Below are 8,041 nucleotides of genomic sequence, written 5' to 3'. Positions count from 1 at the left end.
CCCACACCCCCAGCCCCCTGCCCTGACTCCTGCACCCCCCCTCACACAGCCCCAGCCCCCTGCCCTGACTCCTGCACCCCCCCACCCACACCCCAGCCCCCTGCCCTGACTCCTACACCCCCCTCACACAGCCCCAGCCCCCTGCCCTGACTCCTGCACCCCTCACACACCCCCAGCCCCCTGCCCTGACTCCTGCACCCCCCCTCACACAGCCCCAGCCCCCTGGCCTAACTCCTGCACCCCCCCACACACACCCCAGCCCCCTGCCCTGACTCCTGCACCCCCCCTCACACAGCCCCAGCCCCCTGCCCTGACTCCTGCACCCCCCCTCACACGCCCCCAGCCCCCTGCCGTGACTCCTGCACCCCCCCTCACACAGCCCCAGCCCCCTGCCCTGACTCCTGCACCCCCCCCACACAGCCCCAGTCCCCTGCCCTGACTCCTGCACCCCTCACACACCCCAGCCCCCTGCCCTGACTCCTGCACCCCCCTCACACACCCCCAGCCCCCTGCCCTGACTCCTGCACCCCCCCACACACACCCCAGCCCCCTGCCCTGACTCCTGCACCCCCCCACACCCCCCCCAGCCCCCTGCCCTGACTCCTGCACCCCCCACACACACCCCAGCCCCCTGCCCTGACTCCTGCACCCCACTCACACAGCCCCAGCCCCCTGCCCTGTCTCCTGCACCCCCCTCACACACCCTCAGCCCCCTGCCCTAACTCCTGCACCCCCCCACACACACCCCAGCCCCCTGCCGTGACTCCTGCACCCCCTCACACACCCCCAGCCCCCTGCCCTGACTCCTGCACCCCACTCACACACCCACAGACCCCTGCCCTGACTCCTGCACCCCCACACACACCCCCAGCCCCCTGCCGTGACTCCTGCACCCCCACTCTTACACCCAGCCCCCTGCCCTGACTCCTGCACCCCCCTCACACACCCTCAGCCCCCTGCCCTAACTCCTGCACCCCCCCACACACACCCCAGCCCCCTGCCCTGACTCCTGCACCCCCCTCACACAGCCCCAGCCCCCTGCCCTGACTCCATCACCCCCACACACAGCCCCAGCCCCCTGCCCTGACTCCTGCACCCCCCCACACAGCCCCAGCCCCCTGCCCTGACTCCTGCACCCCTCACACACCCCCAGCCCCCTGCCCTGACTCCTGCACCCCCCTCACACACCCCCAGCCCCCTGCCCTGACTCCTGCACCCCCCCACACACACCCCAGCCCCCTGCCCTGACTCCTGCACCCCCCTTCACACACCCTCAGCCCCCTGCCCTAACTCCTGCACCCACCCACACACCCCGCCGCCCCCTGCCGTGACTCCTCCACACCCCACACAGCCCCAGCCCCCTGCCCTGACTCCTGCACCCCCCCACACACCCCCAGCCCCCTGCCCTGACTCCTGCACCCCCCCACACACAGCCCCAGCCCCCTGCCCTGACTCCTGCACCCCCTTGCACCAAATGGGAGCTGCCCCAGGTAAGCGGTCCATACCCCAACCCTGAGCCCCCTCCCGCACCCTAAATCCTGGCCAGACCCTGCACCCCAACGTTATTTACATTGTTTTTACAGAGGGCTCTGATCCAAAGCTCTTTACAGTCGTTAGCTAATGGTACAAACAATATTTGGAAAGATCATTACATGGTCCGTCGAGACTCCCAGCGATTTTCAAGTGGTCTGTGGAAAAATAAGTCAGAGGACAAGAACAGTCGAGGTCCCTCACTTTATTTTCATGGCCTTGCTATTACTTATAGGAGGGGGATGAAGAAAAAAAAGAATGAAAAATGGGGGTGGGGGAGATAAGAGAGAAAGTTCTTTTTCTTGGCTGGGTCCCAAGGAGGAGCCCCAGAAATGACGCTGAGCACAGGCCCCCACTGGCTCTAAATCCGCCACTGGGTCCCAGCGAGAGTCCTGGGGACACCGGGGAACCTCGGCACTTCCCTTCTAAACACAAAGAGGTTTCGAGCCCTCCTGAGCGTGACGAAAGGTCTGAGACCCTGACCCGAGCGCCCCGTGAACGTTCAGAACCGACATTTATTATTGCTCAAAACCTCACGATTTCTCAGCCAATCACATGGTTTGGGGGTCAAATTGGGAGCGGGGAAGGGAAGGCCAGAGACGCTGAGCACCCGGAGGAGAAATGGGGACCCGTGGTTGGGGGAGGGGAGGGGAGGGGGGTCTGGTCCCCCGGCCCCGGGGACTTTCCCTAGTGTCTGCTCCTGGCAGATCCTGCTGCTCAGAGGGCCCCGTCCTGGTACTTTTCCTTTATCTCCTGGATCAGCAGCAGCAGATCGTTCGTCCCTGGATCCTGGACCACTCGCGCTGCCCCAGCGCCCCGCATCAGGCCTCTCCGCTGCGCCGCCCTGTTCTCCGTGTACAGCCCCACGTACACCAGCCCCGGCCGGTGCTGCCCCCGGGGGCTCTCGTTCAGGCACTTGCGTCGGTCCCTGTACCGGTCGATCAGGCGCCTGCCTGGTGTCTGCCTGTCACCCGGGAGTGGTGGACGGTTTCTTTGAGGAAGAACTGCTTGAGCTCAGCCCACTCCTTCGACTTGGGCCCCGTCCTTCAGAGATGGGGGACACCCTTTCAGTGTAGCCAATGTAGAAAAACTCTGCATTGCTGCTGGAGACCTCCTGGATCTTCTCCTCCAGCTGTTCACACGACAGCTCCTCACCCGGCACCTCCTCCGGCTCCTTTGGCCACACCGAGCTCAGCCCCAGGGCCCCACAGCCTGCGTCCGGACCGGTGATCTGCACGGGAGAGACACGTCCCCTCTCAGCCAGGGCTCAGACAGACAGACCAACCCACCTTGCCATGAGCTCCCCCGGCCATGGGGTGGCTAAAAGGGGGACAGGATCCTGGGGGCATAAACAGCAGGGCCAGGGAGGGGATGTCATGTCACCCCTACATACGGCATCAGGGAGCCCAGCACTGGAGCCTGCCTCCAGCTCCGGTGTCCGCCCGGCTCAAAGGACGGCGACAGACTGGACGGGGCTCAGGGAAGGGCCACGGGAAGGAGGCGAGGGCTGGAAAACCCGCCTGGCAGCCCGAGGCCGAAGGAGCTCGGATGTTAGGCCAGGAAGGAGGGTGAGAAATGACGCGACCGAGGTGACATTAAACCCCATATTCCTCATAGAAACATTCTGCTGAGATAATTCTGGCAAACCTCTGCTGTGTTTGGTACCAGATACCCCACGAGAGGTGTCGCCTGGCACTGGAACCCATCGAAGAGACCAGGGCTCTCCCACTGACAGATGTGCGAACCCCCCTTGCAAACTAACCCTGGGCACAAGCTATGTAAGGCGGGGAGAGACCTCATCGGGGTTCTTCTCTTTCTCTGACTCCCTGCCCAAGGCTGGGGCTTGGAAACGCCCGAGAAACGCGGACTGAAGTGGGGACAAGGGTTGAACCCAGGCTAGAGAGATTCCTAACCTGGGAGCTGGGATTCTAAGCTTCAGGAGTCTCGGCAGCCTGCCTGAAACAACGCTCAGGCGACAGCTTGCTACACATCCAATTCCGTCAGTATAGTCACCTTCGATCGTGTGTTTTGTCTGCTAGGTGTGACCAAGCAGGGTTTTATTCACCTTGTTATGTTACAGGCGAGTCTTACTGTCCCGTACTAATACTGTGTGTGCCTCGGTTTCCCACTGGTGGGAATTGGGTGTGTGAGTTTTGCTGGAAATGAGGCAGCTCAGCTGTCTGCACTTAGGCGATGGCCGATGCCTTTTGTAACCTGAGACCCAGGAGGGGGATGCGACCCGGTGACGCTTTGCCGGAACAACGGGTGGGTCAGAGGCCAGGCAGGGGGGTCCAGGGCAGTCTGCTGGGGGGGACTCGGAGTGGGGAGCCCAGGCCGTCTGGCCCAGGGTTTCCCCAAGATGGACTTGGCTGAAAGTCACTGATTTCTGTGCTACCCAACAAACCTCTGCTTTCCCCGGCTGGCTGGGAGGCACGTCTGAGTGCGGAGTTGGGGTGCAGGCCGCCTGGCTGCCCCCCCGAGGGGAAGTGTGGGTGGGAACAGGGACACTGGCTGCTCCGAGGTCAGACCCACGAAGGCCGAAGCCAAGGAGGCTTTTTGCCCAGGCCAGCGAGCTCTGAGGGGGTCATGCCGGCTGGGACCGGTGCCTGACGCAGTCACCTGAGAAATAAGGCACAAAGATTCAGTGGGGAAGGGACTAGCCAGGGACCAGCTCACTGGGGCTGGGGCAGAGTCTCCCTCCTTCACAGGATCAAAACTCAGCACTCGAGCCCAGCCGGGAGCGATGGGCCCGGGGCAGGAATCGCTGGGGAGTCTCCGGCCTGGGACACGGAGGAGCTCAGACGGGATGGGCACCACGGGCCCTGCTGGCCTTGGTGCCTCTGAAACTCCAGTCTCTGCCCAGGACCCGATCCCCCCCCCCCCGACACCCAGCTCTCCTCCAGGGACCCCTGGCAGCCCCAGATCTGCCCCCCGCCCCCTGCCCGGACTCACCCAGCCGCGGGAGGAGCCGTGTTAGCGCCGTGACCCGTTCCCTGCTCCGCATCGCTGCTCCCAGCGCCCAGCTTTTAAACACGCCGGCCCCGCCCCGCAGGGAATCGGCGACGCTTTGTTTGCACACGGGCGGGTCTCTGTCAGGTGCGTTTGCTGGATGACAGATCTGTTCCTCCGGGGTTTCCAGGTGTGCTCCTGTGTGCGGCGTGAGGCCCAGAAGTGACGTCACCCCCCATCCTTTAGAGCTTTTCCGTATAGCAGGAACGACCTTGTTTTAAGCTAAGTTCTCAGCCCAGTGTGTGGAAAACGACAGGAACCAAAATGGAGTTCGGTGTCACGTGGTCTGTCCCACGCCCTGCAGAGTCATAGCCGCCATTATCCACCGGCCGCGGCTGAACCGTTCCCAGGAAGGTGAAGCTCTGCCACGGTCCATTGTCTCTGCTGCTGGGCCGTTCGTCGTCTCTAGGATAATTCTATTCAGCAAATCAGGTTTGTGTCTGAAGCTCTGAACACGGACAGTCTGTATCTCAGACGTGGTTCCGCCTGGGAACCGCCCACGGGGCAGACGGCTTCCAGCCCAGGCAGCGGGCTGGGACAGGCCTGTCCAGGGCAATGGGCCATTAGGAAAAGCAATAGGCCTGCGGTGAAGCTTATCGCACCTGGGGAGCCTGCACGCGCACGCCCCAGACAGCCGGGGAGTGAGGGCTGGTGTGGGACCCGCAGGCATCGCATCGGCAGCAGTGCTGGCTGGGCTGGTTTGAACAGATGATCAGCGTGTGCATGGGGCTGCCTGGGGAGACCTCGGGGTCCAGCGACCGGCCACGAACACGGGAAGCAGGGGTGGCGGGGGTGAGCAGGCTGCAGCCCAGGGCCATGAGCGAGGGGCTCCCGCACGCCTGGGGCCAGAGAGGCAGGGATGGGGCCCCCATGGGGGAAGACCCCATTAGCCCTGGGTTGCAGGTGATGACGAATAAATGCCACCTTGCGTTGCTGACAGTTCCTGCTGGCTGCATCGTTCCCAAAGGGGTAAAATCTCTGGCGGGGTCTAAATCCATCCGGACTTGCTGGGGAGCCCTGGGGGGACGGAGGTGTGGGGAAGCCGCCAGAGGGCCCAGCTTGGGGGCGTGCAGCCACAGAGCGAGTCGCCCTGGAGCCCAGCTCAGCCAGAGGTGGCTGCAGAGATCACTGGGGAGATGGTCTGGTTGTGGGGTGGTGGGTGGGCCCCAGGGCCCGGCTGGCCTGAGGGGCTCTGGGCCTGTGTGCAGTAGGGAGAGCTGCTCCCCACTCGCAAAGACACTGTGGCTGCTATCTCAGCACCTGCCCTGGGGGATGGTTCCCGGCAAAGCTCGTGCCTCAAGCGACCCGGATGGGGGGGGATTTACCAGGCTCACACAGTGAGTCACCAGATCGGTTCGCCCCAGGGACCTGAAGGAAGTGAAATACGAAATTGCAGAACTACTAACAGTGGTTTGTTACTTATCGCTTAGATCAGCTTCTGTCCCAGGCGACTGCAGGATAGCTCATGTGAATCCGATTTTTTAAAAAGCCTCCAGAGGAGACCCCGGCAATCCCAGGCCGGGAAGCCTGACTTCAGTACCGGGCAAACTGGTAGAAACTAATTGTCAGACACAGATGAATGTAATTTGTCGGGAACGAGCCAACGTGGTTTTAGTAAAGGGAAATCACGTCTCACCAATCGACTAGAATTCTTTGAGGGGGTCAATGAGCATGTGGACAAGGGGGATCCAGTGGATATAGTGACTTAGATTTCCAGAAAGCCTCTGACAAGGCCCCTCACCAAAGGCGCTTAAGCAAAGTGAACTGCCCTGGGGTAAGAGGGAGGTCCTTTCATGGATCAGTAACTGGTTAAAACCCAGGAAACAGAGAGTAGGAATGAATGGCCACTTTTCAGAATGGAGAGGGGTAAGCAGTGAGGTGACAGCACCCCCTTGTTCCCTCCATGGATCCCCAGCGAGTCCAGATGGATTTAGACCCCGGCAGAGACTTCACGCCTTTGGGAACAATGCACCAGCCCGGATTGTCAGCGGCACAGGGCTCCGGGCGGCCTTTGCAAAGCAAGCTGGTGTTTATCCAGCCCCTGCAAACCAGGACTAACGGGGCACACGCACAAGAATAGGCCAGGGATTTTTTTTAAAATTTATTATTACAGTTTGTAACTAGTTCAGGGGATTGTGTTAGTGTTGTTGTTGTTGTTGTTGTTGTTACTTCTTGGTACTGCCTCCCCTTAGCAGTGCCAGTTCCATGAAAAAATAAATGAAGCTACTCTGTAATACCGACCAGTGGCTGACAGTAGCTAAACACGTAACGCTAGACACTGGGCAGATGACAGGCCCTTATTTTCAAATTGTAGTTTTACTTATATCTGTAAAATAACTTAAAATTAATGCAAAAGTGACGGCAGTGCCACGTCTCATACCAATAGCAGTGATGGAGTCAGGTGCGAGTGAGTCACATGTGTGATTGTGATCAGTAAACAGAAATGCCAAAATAATTAGAAAAATCAATTCCTGTTCTTAATAACAGAGAAACCCCTTAATCGCTGACGTTTTTAGTGGAGTGACTAACCTGGAGTAGGTGATGGCAGGAACAGAGCGTGTCGGTGAGCGAAAGCGGCAGAGCTACCGATCAGCGTGTGACAGCCGGAGCCGGGAAGCCGCCCGCCAGGCCGTTCCTGGCTCAGTTCCGGGCCCAGGCACGGCTGGCTTTGGGGCTGGATCTGAGTTTCCGAGCGGTGTTACGCCGCCTGCTGGCATGTGCTTTGTGCAGCTTTTCATCCGCAACTCCACTTACGAAAAGCAGATTTTGGTTTGTAGTTTTTTATTTGCTCATCACATGTTATAAGTAGCGGGTGACAGGTTCTGGGTTTGGGGGGTTCCTCTGCTTTTCATCCTCACTCCGTCTCTGCTGTGCGCACACAGATCTAGGGGGAGCTTTACAAGCCTTTAAAAAACCTTCCAGGGTTGGCCCCCCTGAGGTAGGTCCGAATTGTGTTTATAAACAGGGTGATTAAGAGAAGAAAGGGCTGGTAGGATGTTTCCTAAAGTTAAAGGATCTGTTCCAAGCTGGGTGAACTGCAAAAAGTGTGTCACTGAAATGATAGAAAGTAACTGAAGATTTTTCTACAATTGTTTCAGTTGTTGGGTTCAAGAGGTGGTAACAGAGTTCCTGATCTCACAAAGGATGTGCAGTGGATCCAAGCTACCCGGATGTCCGGAAGGCTTTGGCTCCAGTTCCACATGGGAAACTATTCGTTACATTGGAGAAGAGGGGGATTGATATGAGAACTGGAAGGTGGGTAAGAACTGGTTGAAGGGGAGACTACGACCGGTCCTGCTGGAAGGTGACCTGTCAGGCTGGAAGGGGGTCACTAGAGGAGTTCCTCGGGGATCGGTTTTGGGACCAACCTTATTTAATGTTTTCATTACTGACCTTGGCACAAAACATGGGCGTGTGCTAATAAAATCTGCAGGTGACACAAAGCTGGGAGGTGTTGCCAATACAGAGAACGAGCGGAATATCCTACAAGAAAATCTGGACC

Source organism: Mauremys mutica, chromosome 4 (assembly GCF_020497125.1).
Source record: "Mauremys mutica isolate MM-2020 ecotype Southern chromosome 4, ASM2049712v1, whole genome shotgun sequence".
In the NCBI taxonomy this organism is placed as follows: Eukaryota; Metazoa; Chordata; order Testudines; family Geoemydidae; genus Mauremys; species Mauremys mutica.
This window is presented reverse-complemented; position numbering follows the sequence as displayed.